An 18744-nucleotide genomic window follows, 5' to 3' on the forward strand; every position below is an offset into this window, starting at 1 on the left:
GAAATGTGCTATTCCCCCAACAAAGATATAGTTAAGATCCAGGATATAACAAATCATGTGAACAGTTGCGTTATTCATTTCAGCCTTCACGCGATCATTCTCTCTGACTCAAGCAAAGATTGACGCAGATCTGTCCTCCCTAATTTATGCAGTCCTTGGGGGTCAGTAAAATAATGTAGTTTGCCCAACTTCATACTGAGTCTTAAAATGGTTAAACTGAGAGATGTGGGTGACACCACCCAGAGACATGCTCTAATTAAATCGCGATTTAACTCGACTTTTGGTTTGTGCCATACCCTGTGTCACAATAAAAGACAGGCAATTGAGATTAAATCCTCAATAAAAGGCTTTCCTGTCTCCATGTGACAGATGTAATTTGCACTACTGGGAGGAATAGCAAGTAATCTCAAATAATTTATTTTTCTCTACCTGGAGTGGAGACGAATAAACATGGCCTCATACCCCTGCCACGTAACAAACACCCGGGTCATTTCACTGACCAGTTTGCACCCCTGTCTGGCTGAAAACCTATCCACCGCTTGTAGAGTCCTTTCAAAGTACAAGTCATTGGTAGCTACATGCATGGACCACTGGAGTACTAAGCTAAAAACAATCCCCACACATGAGAAATTGTCCGTCTCCATAATTCTTTCCCAGTGAATAATTATGCCCTATTGACATGGCAAAAGTTTTACCCCTGTTGACTTTCGATCCCAAGCCCACCATGATAGTCACAATGCTGTCCAAAAGAGATTGTAATGAATTCCCTGTACGTGCCACCCAAAAAAAGTCATCTGCACACAATAAAATTGGAACTGGGCGAGAGCCAATATATGGTATATCCGAAGATATAGTTATCAGAAATTGATCACACAGGGGAAGCATGGGTAAAGCAGCTGTCTGTGCATACCGTGCCAGGGGGGCATTGTGCCCAAGGAGTGGGGCAAGAAAGAGTGGAGTGCTTAGCAGGAGGTGAAACTGGGCATTCCCCCGCTGCAGCGGCCTCTCCAACATCTACCCGAATCACCTACCTTAAGTTACTAGATAGTGGAGAAGAAGTGGAGCTTCAGAGTATCCTTTCAAGTTGGGTGGAGAGCCAGGAGTCCAGATAAGCAAGCTCTTAATGCCAAACAAACCTACAGTGCTTGTGTCCCACTGTGCCCTGGAGGAGCCTCAGTTTTGCTGCAGTTTCCTTGCCTCAGGGGAGCAGGCATAGCATTTTGCTAGAGTAGAGCATGGAGACCACAGATGTAGGGAGGCTGTGTAGCCTCTTAAATGTGAGCCTATGTGCCCTGAAGGGCAAAGACTGACACCAGGAAGCAGCAAGTCCTGGGTGTTAGACTCAGAGACAAGAGTTGAGCCCCCAGGCGTTTAGCGTGGAGGTGGTCAAGCTAGGTACAGGTGCGGCTTCTGTTATAGGTAGGGGCTCCCCTGTGACTCTAGAAGACTTTGGAGAATTGCTCCCTAGTTGGCTCTAATATAAAGGCACATGATTTCATTGTCTGACTCATATATGGGCTGTGGTACGCCAGAGGAAGGACCACAACCCCCAGGCTCTATCTGGAAAACGTTCCTCGCCACTACGCTGTTCCATTAGGCACGCTTAAGCAAGCATAGGCCCCCACAGTGCAGGATCTAAATCTTCGTTTAATATTGCCAAAGTAGTACATGTTTTCTCCACTAGCCTCCCTCAGTTTCCTCCTCTCATATATTATGCCCTGTTTCATATGTTTGTTATGATCATATAATGCTTAGTTTTCGTTTATAAAATTTGGATTTCATTTGTCCCATGAATGACCTTTTAATTTGTTTGAGTTATGTGTCTAGCTCAAACTCTAAGTATATTGTTTTCTTTCGTTTTTCTTTATCTAGATTAGCTGCATACTTACATTCCAGATATTTCCCAGCCCTATCTGAACATGATTACATTATCACTGGTGCATTGTAAAGTCAACATTCCTTGAGTGATATTGACTGGGCTCCTTGCTGTACCTGAGATTCTAGTCATGTGTTCATGGTACAAACTCTGTTTCGCTTTTATTGAATTTGTACTATATACCTTGATAGACGGTTGTAAGTCTGATGGGTGCAGGAGATGGTTTTCAAGTATAGGAGTAGCCCATAGAACGCAAAACAGGATTTCAGTTAATGTGAGCATGTTGGTGGAACCTATGAACTAAATATGACATTGCACTTTGCACCTTTGCTGTTATGGTGGACCTGCATACCCCACTTTCTCTCGTTTTTTATTGTCACTCCCTGATGTACAGGTGAAAGGCTGCACATAAACTAGAGGACAGTCTATATAAGAACAACGCTTATAGAAATGCTAAAATGAGCTATATGTAAACCTTTTGTGACTGGGCTAGTGGAAGAAAATAAAACGCCAACAATGAGGAAATCTATACAAGAATATATATATATAGTCACCGAAAATAACTTAGGGACATATTTACAAGCTGCTATTGCCACAGCAATGTCACTTTTTCATACCTTGTGCTGGTGATAAGGGCTTCACCTTATATCCAAGGCAGTGTTAAGCCACTTAACGTCAATTAACGCTGCCTTGTAAATAAGGCACCCTTTCATGCTACACTTAGCGTGAAAAGGGAGGGCAATGCGTGTTGTGGTGGGCGTTCCACCGCATCACCCATTGATTTTGACGCTGCTCCCTATTTACAAGGTTGGCGTAAATATGAGGCAGTGCCAAAATTATACAGGTGAAATGAGGAGAAATGCTTAATCTCTCTTCGTTTTTGATGTTTCGATGTGTGCTGAGTTTTGCAGCACACATAGAAACAGCAAAACGCCATTGATTTTTATGTGCAGGAAGATGTCCCTTCCTTCACATAAACAATCATTGAAAAAAAGTGAAGTTTTGCAGCTTCTACGTGTGTTGCACATAAACAATCATTCTCGTGCAATACCGACACCTTTGCACTATGGTGCAATGGTGCCTGCATTGGCGCTTGGCAGCTAAATTAGCACCAGCGCTGGGGGAAACGCAAGGCTGCACCATATTGTTGTAAATATGGTGCAGCCCTGCGTTTTGGAAGTGGTGGAGCGCAGCATTAAGCCAAGGAGGCTAACGCCACGCTCTGCCACTTCTCTCGTAAATATGCCCCTTAGTCAAAGCCAGTTATGAGTCAGCGAGAAAAAAAAAATCTGAAATTCACCAGCTATTGTTGCAACACACAATGCACACCATAACTCGTGCTGAAGCCATGTTTCGCTGTTTGTAGTCAGCCTTTTTTCACATGGCATTGATTAATGGGTGTGGTGGGGGCGTGAGTCATGGTGCACATCGTGCTTTGCACACAATAACTGAAGACTTTCAGGGTTTTTTAGTTTTGATATTTATTGAAACATAACTGGCCTGTATGTCTTTTTCCGCGAATGACATGGGTTGTTTAAGATGTGCCACACCGGCTATGTGCCATTCTGTGCTGTATACCAGCTTCAGCCTGGCTAAGTACCAACCTCCCTTTGGCCATGCACATTAAAATTCATAGAACAGCACCAACATGTATGGAACTGTTCTCGGCCCATTTATCTTTGCCTCTCCCCATCTTGACGTATCTTCTTAAAATCTTGCGTAACCGACAGACGGGTAAACATGCAAAATGCCTGCCAAATTTTGTGTGGATTCATCAAACGGTCCCAACTTTGTTTGTAGATGGACTTCTGTGACCCACCCTTGAAATGTTCCCCCATCTGATGGACTGGCCTGAAATTGAGAAAAACAAGATTAGGCTAATGTGAAGATCCATCAATCGGCCCCAAAGTTATTAGCAAATCAAAAATGTTATGACCGTTCTCCGCACTTAACTTGCATCACTCTTGGATGGTATACACCTGTTACAACGCAACTTTTACAACTACCTACCATTACAACGCAACTTTTACAACGCATACCATTACAACGCATTGCGCTGGGGGGCGCTCTAGGATAGGGAATAAGTTTAATTTACTATCCAACACCTTCCCTAGTGTCCACGGGTACTGGAGTTGGAATAGTAAATTATACTTACCACTATCCAGCACCTCTAAGCGCTATGCGTTGTAATGGTATGCGTTGTAATGGTCGCGTTGTAATGGTAGGTAGTTGTAATGGTATGCGTTGTAACGTCATACATCCCTCTTGGATCTGCTTGAAACCTGAAATACCGGCATTGGATGTAACTTGCTAACAGCCTGCCACATTTGATGCAATTCAACACACAGTGCTAACATTATAAGCCACTGAACATGTTATCTCCCTCTTTACCTTTTCCCACCCCCTTTGATCTAGTGGCACAAAACTGGGCATGCCAATAGGAAAGTAATCCTTCCAAGCAAGTCTCTGCCAATTTGTATGCACATTCATCACACTGTGCCAAATTTAACAAATGAACACTTTTTTGGCTTCCTCTTTTTAACTCGCTCCTCCCCTAAATTGTTTTACACAAACTTAAAAAAGAGAAAACGAAATATGCTAAGTCTCTGCCAAATTACATGCAGATCCCTTAAACGGTGCTAAGGTTATTAGTAAACAAAACAGATGATGGACCGAATGTGGATCAATGTCACACATTCATCCCAGTCAAAAGATCTGGGCCCAAATCCATCGTTTTTTTGCACTCCACACCACCCTGGGTTAGACAATGGCGATATGCAAATCAGCTCTGACCCTGTGCCCCATGGGAACAGTCCAGTCCGAACTACAAAAGCCATGTCCTTCCCAGAACGGAATCAAGCATCCGAGGACCGGACCGGTTTCGAGGTAACACCTCTCATCAGCCCGGCTAGCTTGACTCCAGTGGTGTGGAGTGCCTGGGACCCACGTCTGAGCATCCCCAGCGCACTTATGGCGGTATTGCAAACAAAACAGATGATGGACCGAATGTGGATCAATGTCACACATTCATCCCAGTCAAAAGATCTGGGCCCAAATCCATCGTTTTTTTGCACTCCACACCACCCTGGGTTAGACAATGGCGATATGCAAATCAGCTCTGACCCTGTGCCCCATGGGAACAGTCCAGTCCGAACTACAAAAGCCATGTCCTTCCCAGAACGGAATCAAGCATCCGAGGACCGGACCGGTTTCGAGGTAACACCTCTCATCAGCCCGGCTAGCTTGACTCCAGTGGTGTGGAGTCCCTGGGACCCACGTCTGAGCATCCCCAGCGCACTTATGGCGGTATTGCAAAGAAAACAGATGATGGACCGAATGTGGATCAATGTCACACATTCATCCCAGTCAAAAGATCTGGGCCCAAATCCATCGTTTTTTTGCACTCCACACCACCCTGGGTTAGACAATGGCAATATGCAAATCAGCTCTGACCCTGTGCCCCATGGGAACAGTCCAGTCCGAACTACAAAAGCCATGTCCTTCCCAGAACGGAATCAAGCATCCGAGGACCGGACCGGTTTCGAGGTAACACCTCTCATCAGCCCGGCTAGCTTGACTCCAGTGGTGTGGAGTGCCTGGGACCCACGTCTGAGCATCCCCAGCGCACTTATGGCGGTATTGCAAACAAAACAGATGATGGACCGAATGTGGATCAATGTCACACATTCATCCCAGTCAAAAGATCTGGGCCCAAATCCATCGTTTTTTTGCACTCCACACCACCCTGGGTTAGACAATGGCGATATGCAAATCAGCTCTGACCCTGTGCCCCATGGGAACAGTCCAGTCCGAACTACAAAAGACATGTCCTTCCCAGAACGGAATCAAGCATCCGAGGACCGGACCGGTTTCGAGGTAACACCTCTCATCAGCCCGGCTAGCTTGACTCCAGTGGTGTGGAGTGCCTGGGACCCACGTCTGAGCATCCCCAGCGCACTTATGGCGGTATTGCAAACAAAACAGATGATGGACCGAATGTGGATCAATGTCACACATTCATCCCAGTCAAAAGATCTGGGCCCAAATCCATCGTTTTTTTGCACTCCACACCACCCTGGGTTAGACAATGGCGATATGCAAATCAGCTCTGACCCTGTGCCCCATGGGAACAGTCCAGTCCAAACTACAAAAGCCATGTCCTTCCCAGAACGGAATCAAGCATCCGAGGACCGGACCAGTTTCGAGGTAACACCTCTCATCAGCCCGGCTAGCTTGACTCCAGTGGTGTGGAGTGCCTGGGACCCACGTCTGAGCATCCCCAGCACACTTATGGCGGTATTGCAAACAAAACAGATGATGGACCGAATGTGGATCAATGTCACACATTCATCCCAGTCAAAAGATCTGGGCCCAAATCCATCGTTTTTTTGCACTCCACACCACCCTGGGTTAGACAATGGCGATATGCAAATCAGCTCTGACCCTGTGCCCCATGGGAACAGTCCAGTCCGAACTACAAAAGCCATGTCCTTCCCAGAACGGAATCAAGCATCCGAGGACCGGACCGGTTTCGAGGTAACACCTCTCATCAGCCCGGCTAGCTTGACTCCAGTGGTGTGGAGTGCCTGGGACCCACGTCTGAGCATCTCCAGCACACTTATGGTGGTATTGCAAACAAAACAGATGATGGACCGAATGTGGATCAATGTCACACATTCATCCCAGTCAAAAGATCTGGGCCCAAATCCATCGTTTTTTTGCACTCCACACCACCCTGGGTTAGACAATGGCGATATGCAAATCAGCTCTGACCCTGTGCCCCATGGGAACAGTCCAGTCCGAACTACAAAAGCCATGTCCTTCCCAGAACGGAATCAAGCATCCGAGGACCGGACCGGTTTCGAGGTAACACCTCTCATCAGCCCGGCTAGCTTGACTCCAGTGGTGTGGAGTGCCTGGGACCCACGTCTGAGCATCCCCAGCGCACTTATGGCGGTATTGCAAACAAAACAGATGATGGACCGAATGTGGATCAATGTCACACATTCATCCCAGTCAAAAGATCTGGGCCCAAATCCATCGTTTTTTTGCACTCCACACCACCCTGGGTTAGACAATGGCGATATGCAAATCAGCTCTGACCCTGTTCCCCATGGGAACAGTCCAGTCCGAACTACAAAAGCCATGTCCTTCCCAGAACGGAATCAAGCATCCGAGGACCGGACCGGTTTCGAGGTAACACCTCTCATCAGCCCGGCTAGCTTGACTCCAGTGGTGTGGAGTGCCTGGGATCCACGTCTGAGCATCCCCAGCGCACTTATGGCGGTATTGCAAACAAAACAGATGATGGACCGAATGTGGATCAATGTCACACATTCATCCCAGTCAAAAGATCTGGGCCCAAATCCATCGTTTTTTTGCACTCCACACCACCCTGGGTTAGACAATGGCGAAATGCAAATCAGCTCTGACCCTGTGCCCCATGGGAACAGTCCAGTCCGAACTACAAAAGCCATGTCCTTCCCAGAACGGAATCAAGCATCCGAGGACCGGACCGGTTTCGAGGTAACACCTCTCATCAGCCCGGCTAGCTTGACTCCAGTGGTGTGGAGTGCCTGGGACCCACGTCTGAGCATCCCCAGCGCACTTATGGCGGTATTGCAAACAAAACAGATGATGGACCGAATGTGGATCAATGTCACACATTCATCCCAGTCAAAAGATCTGGGCCCAAATCCATCGTTTTTTTGCACTCCACACCACCCTGGGTTAGACAATGGCGAAATGCAAATCAGCTCTGACCCTGTGCCCCATGGGAACAGTCCAGTCCGAACTACAAAAGCCATGTCCTTCCCAGAACGGAATCAAGCATCCGAGGACCGGACCGGTTTCGAGGTAACACCTCTCATCAGCCCGGCTAGCTTGACTCCAGTGGTGTGGAGTGCCTGGGACCCACGTCTGAGCATCCCCAGCGCACTTATGGCGGTATTGCAAACAAAACAGATGATGGACCGAATGTGGATCAATGTCACACATTCATCCCAGTCAAAAGATCTGGGCCCAAATCCATCGTTTTTTTGCACTCCACACCACCCTGGGTTAGACAATGGCGATATGCAAATCAGCTCTGACCCTGTGCCCCATGAGAGCAGTCCAGTCCGAACTACAAAAGCCATGTCCTTCCCAGAACGGAATCAAGCATCCGAGGACCGGACCGGTTTCGAGGTAACACCTCTCATCAGCCCGGCTAGCTTGACTCCAGTGGTGTGGAGTGCCTGGGACCCACGTCTGAGCATCCCCAGCGCACTTATGGCGGTATTGCAAACAAAACAGATGATGGACCGAATGTGGATCAATGTCACACATTCATCCCAGTCAAAAGATCTGGGCTTAAATCCATCGTTTTTTTGCACTCCACATTCTGTCCATCAAATTGTTTTTCGTAATTTTCTCCCTGAGTGTACTGGAATTATCTGACCCAGGGTGGTGTGGAGTGCAAAAAACGATGGATTTAGGCCCAGATCCTTGTACTGGGGTGAATGTAAGACATTAATCTACATTCTGTCCATCAAATTGTTTTTTGTAATTTTCTCCCTGAGTGTACTGGGGTAGCTCAGACGTGGGTCCCAGAGCCTCCACACCACTGGAGTCAAGCTAGCCGGGCTGATGAGAGGTGTTACCTCGAAACCGGTCCGGTCCTCGGATGCTTGATTCCGGTCTGGGAAAGATATGGCTGTTGTAGTTCGGACTGGACTGTTCCCATGGGGCACAGGGTCAGAGCTGATTTGCATAAAGCCATTATCTGACCCAGGGTGGTGTGGAGTGCAAAAAACGATGGATTTAGGCCCAGATCCTTGTACTGGGGTGAATGTAAGACATTGATCTACATTCTGTCCATCAAATTGTTTTTTGTAATTTTCTCCCTGAGTGTACTGGGGTAGCTCAGACGTGGGTCCCAGAGCCTCCACACCACTGGAGTCAAGCTAGCCGGGCTGATGAGAGGTGTTACCTCGAAACCGGTCCGGTCCTCGGATGCTTGATTCCGGTCTGGGAAAGATATGGCTGATGTAGTTCGGACTGGACTGTTCCCATGGGGCACAGGGTCAGAGCTGATTTGCATAAAGCCATTATCTGACCCAGGGTGGTGTGGAGTGCAAAAAACGATGGATTTAGGCCCAGATCCTTGTACTGGGTTGAATGTAAGACATTGATCTACATTCTGTCCATCAAATTGTTTTTTGTAATTTTCTCCCTGAGTGTACTGGGGTAGCTCAGACGTGGGTCCCAGATCCTCCACACCACTGGAGTCAAGCTAGCCGGGCTGATGAGAGGTGTTACCTCGAAACCGGTCCGGTCCTCGGATGATTGATTCCGGTCTGGGAAAGATATGGCTGTTGTAGTTCGGACTGGACTGTTCCCATGGGGCACAGGGTCAGAGCTGATTTGCATAAAGCCATTATCTGACCCAGGGTGGTGTGGAGTGCAAAAAACGATGGATTTAGGCCCAGATCCTTGTACTGGGGTGAATGTAAGACATTGATCTACATTCTGTCCATCAAATTGTTTTTTGTAATTTTCTCCCTGAGTGTACTGCGGTAGCTCAGACGTGGGTCCCAGAGCCTCCACACCACTGGAGTCAAGCTAGCCGGCTGATGAGAGGTGTTACCTCGAAACCGGTCCGGTCCTCGGATGCTTGATTCCGGTCTGGGAAAGATATGGCTGTTGTAGTTCGGACTGGACTGTTCCCATGGGGCACAGGGTCAGAGCTGATTTGCATAAAGCCATTATCTGACCCAGGGTGGTGTGGAGTGCAAAAAACGATGGATTTAGGCCCAGATCCTTGTACTGGGGTGAATGTAAGACATTGATCTACATTCTGTCCATCAAATTGTTTTTTGTAATTTTCTCCCTGAGTGTACTGGGGTAGCTCAGACGTGGGTCCCAGAGCCTCCACACCACTGAAGTCAAGCTAGCCGGGCTGATGAGAGGTGTTACCTCGAAACCGGTCCGGTCCTCGGATGCTTGATTCCGGTCTGGGAAAGATATGGCTGTTGTAGTTCGGACTGGACTGTTCCCATGGGGCACAGGGTCAGAGCTGATTTGCATAAAGCCATTATCTGACCCAGGGTGGTGTGGAGTGCAAAAAACGATGGATTATGGCCCAGATCCTTGTACTGGGGTGAATGTAAGACATTGATCTACATTCTGTCCATCAAATTGTTTTTTGTAATTTTCTCCCTGAGTGTACTGGGGTAGCTCAGACGTGGGTCCCAGAGCCTCCACACCACTGGAGTCAAGCTAGCCGGGCTGATGAGAGGTGTTACCTCGAAACCAGTCCGGTCCTCGGATGCTTGATTCCGGTCTGGGAAAGATATGGCTGTTGTAGTTCGGACTGGACTGTTCCCATGGGGCACAGGGTCAGAGCTGATTTGCATAAAGCCATTATCTGACCCAGGGTGGTGTGGAGTGCAAAAAACGATGGATTTAGGCCCAGATCCTTGTACTGAGGTGAATGTAAGACATTGATCTACATTCTGTCCATCAAATTGTTTTTTGTAATTTTCTCCCCAAGGTTATTAGTAAGTCAAAAAATATTTTGGACGCCCTCCTTTTACTCTGTCTCCTTCCCCCACCCCATTTGATTTTCAAGAATTATTATTATTATTATTATTAAAAACATTTGTAACGCGCTCTATCACCATTAGTTTCTTGGCGCTGATAGACAAATGGGGTGGACCGAAAGCAGGAGGTTTAGTCAAATGCAGCTTGGAAGAGCAGAGTTTTTAAAAGTCTGCGAAAACAGTCTAGCTTTGGACAGAGACGAAGGGAAAGGGGAAGGGAGTTCCAAGTGGAGGGGGCCAGGACGGAGAAGCTCAGACCACTGTGCTTTTTCCTTTTAAATCTAGGCACCACAAGGAGGTTTGATGAGGCTGAGCGAAGGGCTCTCGTAGGGATGTGACGGGTCAGAGCCGAGGAAATGAAAACGGGCGCTGCATCAGATAGGGCTTTAAAGGTGGTACATGCCAGTTTAAAGGTGCAGCGTTTGGATACCGGGAGCCAGTGTAGGCTACGAAGGAGGGGAGTGACATGTTGGTGCTTAGGCTGGTGGAAGATCAGGCGAGCGGCCTGATTCTGCACCAGCTGCAGCCGTTGAAGGTGGCAAGCTGGAATCCCTGCATAGAGAATATTGGCGTAATCGAGCCTGGAGGTGATAAGCGCAATGACCACTTGGGTCAGGGCTTCTTTACTGAAATACCTGCTGATCTTGCGGATCCGCCTGAGATGGAAGAAACAGGCAGAAGTGACCGCGTTGATCTGGGGTCGCATTGACAGGTCCTCAGAAATAATCACCCCCAGGCTTTTAACAGAGCTCACGGGAGAGGGTGCTAGCCCCAAGGAAGTTGGCCAGAACGTGGGGTTCCAGGGATGATTGGGGCCTCCTACCAGGACGAGCTCAGTTTTTGTGGGGTTCAGCTTTAAGTGGCTGTGGTGCATCCACTCCGCGATGGTCATCATGGTGGTCTGAAAATTAGTGCGGGAAGAAGGGAGGGAGTCTATGGGGAAAATTAATTGAAGATCATCAGCGTAATTAAATATTTTGACCGGGGAGTTACGGAGGGAAGCTAATAAAGGTTGGAGGTACAAATTAAAAAGGAGAGGAGAAAGTGCTGAGCCCTGAGGGACTCCGCAAGGAAGGGAAGTGTAAGAAGCGGAGAAGGAGGATAAGTGGACAGACTGAGAGCGTTGATGGAGAAAAGATTTGAGCCAATCAAGGGCCACGCCCTGAATGCCAGCGTTGTGGACACGGTCGATCAAAAGAGTGTGATCGACCGTGTCGAAAGCTGCCGAGAGGTCTAATAGGACAAGGGCTTGAGGGGTGTTTTTATCCGCACCTTTCCTAAGGGTGTCCATAACAGCTACGATGACCGCCTCGGTGGAGTGGAGGGGTCTAAATCCTGCTTGTTGGGGGTCTAAGAAGGAAGATTGCTCTATAAAAGAGCTCAAACAGCGAGTGACAAAGGTCTCCAGGATCTTTCCTAAATAAGGTAGGAGAGAGATGGGTCTGTAATTGCTAAGTGTTGAAGGGTCTGCGGTAGATTTCTTTAGTATCGGTAAAACTGCAGCTTGCTTAAATGAAGATGGGACCTTCCCGATGGCAAGGGAGTTGTTAAGTAGTGCCAGAGGGGGACCTGGGCAAGCAAGGAAAGCTTCTTTTAAGACCTGCGGGGGGCAGCAGTCGTTGGGAGAGCCCGAGCTGACTTTATGAAGAAGATTAGTGAACTCTTCTAAGGATATAGGAGGGAACTCTGTAAGGATATTAGTATTTGTAGGGGGGAGAAGAGGAGAAGTGGGGAAGGCCGGAGATGGAATATTATTTTTTATTGTGATTATTTTATCTATAAAATAAGAATTAAGTGAGTCACAGAGGGTTTGAGTCGGCTGCGATTGGAGAGTGACTCTATCTGGCATGGAGAGCTCATTTACAATTGAAAAAATATCCTTAGTTTTATTGTTGGAGTTCAAAATCTTTTGAGAAAAGTATGCCGTCTTGGCCTCCAAGATTAATCGTTTGTAGGATTTCAGGGCCTCGATGTAGGCTAGTTTAAGCAGAGGGTCGTAATGACGACGCCAACGGCGTTCAGATTGTCGCAGTGCAAGTTTTTCTGCTTTGAGTTGGTCCGTGAACCAACGTTGAGCGTCGTGGGGACGCTCAGTTTTAATTTTCTTTGGAGGGGCAACTTCATCGCTAGCCTGTTGCAGCCATTCCTCAAGATTATCTGCTTGATGCTCTAATGAGGTCGACGACAGGGGTGCGGTAGAGATCAGTGAGTCAAGAAAGTCAGGCAGGTTGGCCCTTTTCCAGTTACGAGCCATAATGTTGGAGGGACGGGGAGGGGGACAGAGGGTGTGCAAGTGTAGGTGGAAGGAAATGAAATAGTGATCAGACCAGGAGCAAGGGAAAACCGAAGGAGATGATATATCGAGGTTAGAGGTCCAAACTTGGTCAAGAATATGACCTTTCAGATGGGTGGGGGTGTGAATGTGTTGGGTAAGATTCATGCCCGTGAGCAGGTCTGTGAATTCCACCGACGAATGATTTTCATGGGCATCGGCTGGCCAGTAATTAAAATCTCCAATTACCACGATATTAGCGTGGTTAATTGCTAAGTGAGCAATTGTGTCACTGAAGAATTGGGGAAAGAGAGGCATAGAGTCCGGGGGTCGGTAGGCAAGGACACAAACGAAGGAAGATTTAGGGGAGGAGAATTTTAGTGCCAATAGTTCAGTTTTTGGGATGGGGTTTACCGAAATCTCAGAGAAAACATGTTCAGAGCAGATATTAGCCGCCACGCCGCCCCCAGTCCTCCCAGCAAGCCTGTTGCTGTGCATAATGTAGTATCCCGGAGGGATAGCAGCGAGAATATCAGGGGCGGAGTCTTCAGTGATCCAAGTCTCTGTCAGGGTGAGAATATCGATGGAACTATGGATCAATAGTTGAAACACCTCAAGCTGATGGCGAATAAGGGAACGGGTGTTAAGATAAAAGATTGACAAAGAGGTGGAAATTTGTGGAACAAAGGGGGACAAATCGTGAAATGGGGCCAGCGCCGAAAAGGCGGAAGGAATAAGAATGCCACATGTCTGGGCGGCCTTGATGGCGCGGGTAGGGATGGGTCCTGATGTATTAAGACTCAGGAGGTCAGAGAAGGAGTAGGAATAAAAAACCTGAATTACCTGCATGGATGTAACTTGGTGACTCCTTGCCACATTTGATGCAGATACATAAAACAGCACCAAAGCTGCTAGCAAATCAAATTGTTTTACCCTTGCCCTGAAGAATTTGCACAAAACTTCTAATGCCAATAACAAAATAATCTAACCAACCTTCTGCCAGTTTTTGTCAGATTCACTACGTAGGTCAAAATGTATTAGCAGATGAAAATCGTTTGCCTCCCCTTCTTCACTCAATCCCCCTTGAAGGATCCACGTGAATTTGAATATACCAAGAATAATCATCACATACGTAGGGCTTGATTCACAAAAGTAATTTATACATTTGAGTAAGTTTACTACTTTTGGTTAGTCACAAACTCTGAGTGTTAGTAGGTTAAAAAAACATTATTAAGTCAGCACCACACATGGCCAACTATTGGTGCTGCAACAGTTTACAATAGGAAATGAAACCCCCCACTGGAAATATTGTAAATTAAATTAATTTTTTTTTAAATAGCTGAAAATATAGATAAATATAATGTAATATAATATATAAACATAGTACAAATTTATTATTTAATTATAAAATATATTAGTATCCAATTTTGAGTTTATAGATTCATGTTACAATATGTTTTTATTAAACTATAACTATATTATTTTGAATTGATTCTATATAACACATGTAATAATTAATAGTACAGTAGCAATTTTCTATTTTGCTCTACATTTAGAATAAACATACACAATTAATTTACAATAATTTCGATATTTATTTTCGAGATAAATAACATAAAAATCTTTCCCTATACTTTACAGTGGAGAGAACTCCCTCCGATAGTGGGGTTTCTCTTTGTTTACTTTTCCTAATACTTCTGTATTGGTATAGGTTAAGTGTATACCCCATGATTTTGCACAAGTACAAATTGTTACACCTGAAGAGGGAAAGAAGGATATTTGAGGGATTCTTCCATCACTAACTATAGCATGTAGAATTATTATTTTTTATAATCAGTGACAAAGTTTGGTTTTGGTAAAATAAAACTCCTGGTCTTTGGTAGGTCTTCTTCTTCATCAGTTTTATGATTCATAGATGGTACCATCCCTAAGTTTAATCTTACTTGGAATATGGGAACAACACCTAAAAGTTGGTTTCATAGTTCACACTTCTCCTTTCCACATCTGTTTTGTCAATTTTCCCATGAAAGGGAAAGGCTGCATTTTCCTTTGGACCATATCATTGTTATGCTTAATTTACTATCTCTTACTGAATATTGACAACACATGAGCAAAAAAATCTACGTAATGGATAGAATGCTTGAATCGATCTCAACTGTTGGCATTTCCTCAGGCCTCATCCCAATCGATCGTTTGTCGCCCACAATGCCACCTCAGCTATACCTGCCTATTGCGCTCTTATCATGCAGAAACCGGTCCTAGGATTACTGTGTTCCATTTCAGGAAGGACCTGGCCTGGAAGTTCAGGATGGACTGTTCCTGTTGAAGCAGGGTCAAGACTGATTTGAATTTCGCTGGGCCCAAACTTAGGTGGCTTGTGGGCATACATTTATGGACTGAGATGTGGCAGGACCGTTTGCCAGTGGCTGATATTAATTCAAGCAATCCACCCATCACCTTGTTGTTGTTGAAGTTGACATTCTAAGTGCGACAGGTGTTCCCAAACCTGGCTCCCTTGCTCACGATGCCACTGGAACCCCACCATACCTGGCTGAAAAGCACTTATCAGGGTGAAACCGGTCCTAGGTTGCTTGTGTTCTGGTTCAGGGAGGATCTGGATTGGCAGTTTGGCTGGAATGTTTCCATGAGAAGCAGGGTCAAAACCTATTTGCATATGGGTGGGTCCAAACTGAGGTGGCCTGATGGGCGAAAAGCAATGTATTGGGATGCAGGCTGAGTAATTCCTAGTGGCTGAGATTATTTCAAGCATTCCACTCATCACCTTATTTCTTTTGCATTTGATGCCCAAAGTGCACCGGGTATGCCCAGATGTGTGTCCCGGGCTCACTATGACACTGTGCCATCCTGGCAGATGAGCCCTTATCAGGGTGAAATCAGTCCTAGGTTGCTTGTGTGCTGGTTCAGGAAGGACCTGGCTTGCCAGTTTGGCTTGACTGTTCCCATGAGAAGCAGGGTCAATACTGATTTACATAAGGTTTGGGTCCAAACTGAGGTGTTAGTCATGGTGGGCTAAAATTATGTATTGTGATGTGGCCCGAGCAATTGCTAGTGCCTGAAATTAATTCAAACATTCCATCCAACACCTTGTTGTTTTTGCATTTGATGCCCTAAGTGTGCCAGGTATGCCCGTTACGTTACGTTACGTTACGTTAAAAATTATTTGTAACACGCACTATCACCGTAGGTTTCTTGGCGCTCAATGACAAATAACGTGATCCAGAGTGAGAGGGTTATTCATATGCGGATTGGAAGAGCAGAGTTTTCAACAGTCTGCGGAAACAGTCATAATTTTGGCAGAGACGGAGGGATAGTGGCATCGAGTTCCAGGTGGAAGGAGCCAGGACAGAAAAGCTCAGGCCACCGTGCTTTTTTCTTTTAAATTTGGGAACAACGAGGAGATTTTGTGATGCTGAGCGAAGGGCTCTAGAAGGAAGGTGACGGGATAGGACCGAAGAGATGAAAGCAGGGGCTGCATCCGAGAGGGCCTTATAGGTTGTGCATGCCAATTTGAAGGTGCAGCGTTTAGAAACAGGGAGCCAATGTAAACTACGGAGGAGGGGAGTGACGTGCTGATGTTTGGGCTGGCGGAAGATCAGGCGGGCGGCCTGATTTTGCACCAGCTGCAGTCGGTGGAGGTGATATGCAGGGATTCCTGCGTACAGAGTGTTGGCATAATCGAGCCTAGAGGTGATAAGCGCAATTACAACTTGGATCAGGGCTTCTTTGGTATGCCCAGATTTGGGTCCTGGGCTCACTGTGCCACTGGAACCATGCTGTACCTTGCTGATGAGCCCTTATCAGTGTGAAACTGGACCTAGGTTGCCTGTGTTCCAGTTCAGGGAAGACCTCGCTTGGCAGTTCGGGCTGAACTGTTCCCATGAGGAGCAGGGCCAAGACTGATTAGCATATGGCTGGGTACAAACTGAAGTGGCAGGGTGGACATAAAATGATGAATTAGAATGCAGCCCAACCGGATTGTCAGTGGCTGAGATCAAATCAAGCATTCCACTCATCACCTTGTTGTTTTTGCATTTGATGCCCTAAGGGCATTGGATATGCCCAGATGTTGGTCCCGGGCTCACTGTGCCACTGGAACAAAGCTATATCTGGCTGAAGAGCCATAATAAGGGAAAAACGTGTCCGTGGTTGCTTGTGCTCCAGTTCTGCGGGGACCTGGCTTGGCTGTTCAGGCGGACTGTTCTCATGAGGAGAAGTGTCAAGACTGATTTGCACATGGCTGGGTCCAAACTTAGGTGGTAGGGTTGGGAAAAAAGGATGGATTGTGATGTGGAACCGGGTGATTGCTAGAGACAGAGATTAATTCAAGCATTCCTCCCATCACCTTGTTTTTTTTTGCAATTGACGCCTTAAGTGCTCTGGGCCTGCCAGTTGTGAAACCCAGGCTCACTGTGCCACCTGAACCAAGCAATGCCCAGGGGCATTGTAATTATGTGATTGTGCAGCCTCGCCATTTTTCTGCATAATTAAAGATTTGCCGCATTTGCCACATAATCATCTGATGCATAATCGCCAGATTTTAACAACAAAAAATATGTGTTTAACAAATACAGTTCAAAAGTTACTATAAATACAATAACACATGTTACAGAGCAATGGAAGGCATTTTGCAAAGCTGGACTGGTCACCTTCCTGTTGTTTATTGCTATATTTGGGTATTAAATTGGTATTACCGAGGTGCACGTAATGCCCAAACAGTGTTACCAAGTTTAAAAATGACAAAATAATGAAGTAATACTATTGCAAAAAGTGTTGCATTGTGCTGCATAATTTGGCTTTTTTTTGCCACATAATTTACTCAACCCTGCTGCATAATGTGCCCCTCTCCTGTGACATAATTCATGTGGCCCTGTCCATACCTAGCTGAAGAGCCCTAATAAGGGCAGGACTGGTCCTGGGTTCTGGTATTCTGGGTCGCTTCTCCTCCAAAGCAACTACAAGGGTGGCTTTTGTTAAGAACTTTAAAGTTTTTTCAGCTCTTTCCCAGCTAGAAGACTCTCTTGCTTCATCTGGCTCAGAAGCAGCCATGGATACGCCCTCTCAGCCACCATCAGAAAAAACAACTGCTAAACGACTAAAAAAATATCCTCCTTCCCCACCTAAGCCATCGACACCTGTATCCATGGAGTTATTACTGGAGGAAATCCGATCATTTCGTCCTTTTCTCGAGGAAATTGGGACTTTGCGCCCTTTTATGGAGGAGACTAATACCAAACTTCAGGTTTTAACAGACAACTGGTCCCAAATTGAAACAAGAGTTTCTTCGGTGGAGCAATCTGTTGCATCTTTTCAAGAATCTCAAGCCAAAGTTACACACTTGTCTTCGCAGGTGGGAGCTCTTCAGAAGCAGGTGGAGGAGTTAGAAAATAGAGGCAGGCATAATAATCTTCGCATTTACGGCCTGGTGAAGGGTCTTGAAGGGTCTGACCCGCCTGCCTTCTTTAAGTCCCTCCTTCCTAAATTGCTCCACTTGCCACAGGATACATCTCTCAACATCCAACGTGCGCATCGTCTGGGCCGCTTACCTACGTCCCTCTCCATGTCACAAAGGCCAAGAGGCGTAATCCTTTATTTCTTGGAGAACACCGATCTCTTGAAAGTTCTAGCAGCTGCCAAGGCTCTTCCTAAATTGACATGGTCCGACTCTCCGCTATTCTTTGCTCAGGACTATGCCAAAGCAACTGCTAACCGCAGGAAAGCTTTCCTAAGTATGAGAGAAGTCCTTCGCTCTATGGGTGCTCGGTATGGCTTATACCATCCTTGTTTGTTCAAGGTCACCTATAATAACAAAACTACCACATATGAAGATCCAGTGAGACTGCAAAGCTTCATTAATGCACATCGTACCTCTGCCATGGATGCCTCTGGTCCTTCATCCTCTTCCCCTGGCTGATTGTTCATACTGCATATCCTAGTATTGTTCTCGCTCTCTCTTCACTTGCATTTTCCTTTTTGATGTTTTGTTTATTCTTTCC

This window comes from Lissotriton vulgaris, chromosome 9 (assembly GCF_964263255.1).
Source record: "Lissotriton vulgaris chromosome 9, aLisVul1.2, whole genome shotgun sequence".
Lineage (NCBI taxonomy): Eukaryota > Metazoa > Chordata > Amphibia > Caudata > Salamandridae > Lissotriton > Lissotriton vulgaris.